We start from the raw sequence: 270 nt of genomic DNA on the forward strand, positions 1-270 counted from the left end.
AATCAATAGACAGAAAACTTCCAGCAAGTGTAATCTGTCCATGATGAATGATAAGAGCAACGGAGACTTACAATCTTCCTTATGTGAAACAACTAGCAACCAGAATATCTTAAACAGGAATACTACTCAGTTTAGCAACTTCCTCCTAAGCTTTCAACATATATCAAAAGCTTCCCCCAAATAATAAACCTATTTATCTTTTATAAAGATAAACATAATGAGATCCACAGAAGTGAATACTTCACATCCCATGAAGTACAACTATTCCTG

The sequence above is a fragment of the Penaeus monodon genome, chromosome 30 (genome assembly GCF_015228065.2).
Source record: "Penaeus monodon isolate SGIC_2016 chromosome 30, NSTDA_Pmon_1, whole genome shotgun sequence".
Lineage (NCBI taxonomy): Eukaryota > Metazoa > Arthropoda > Malacostraca > Decapoda > Penaeidae > Penaeus > Penaeus monodon.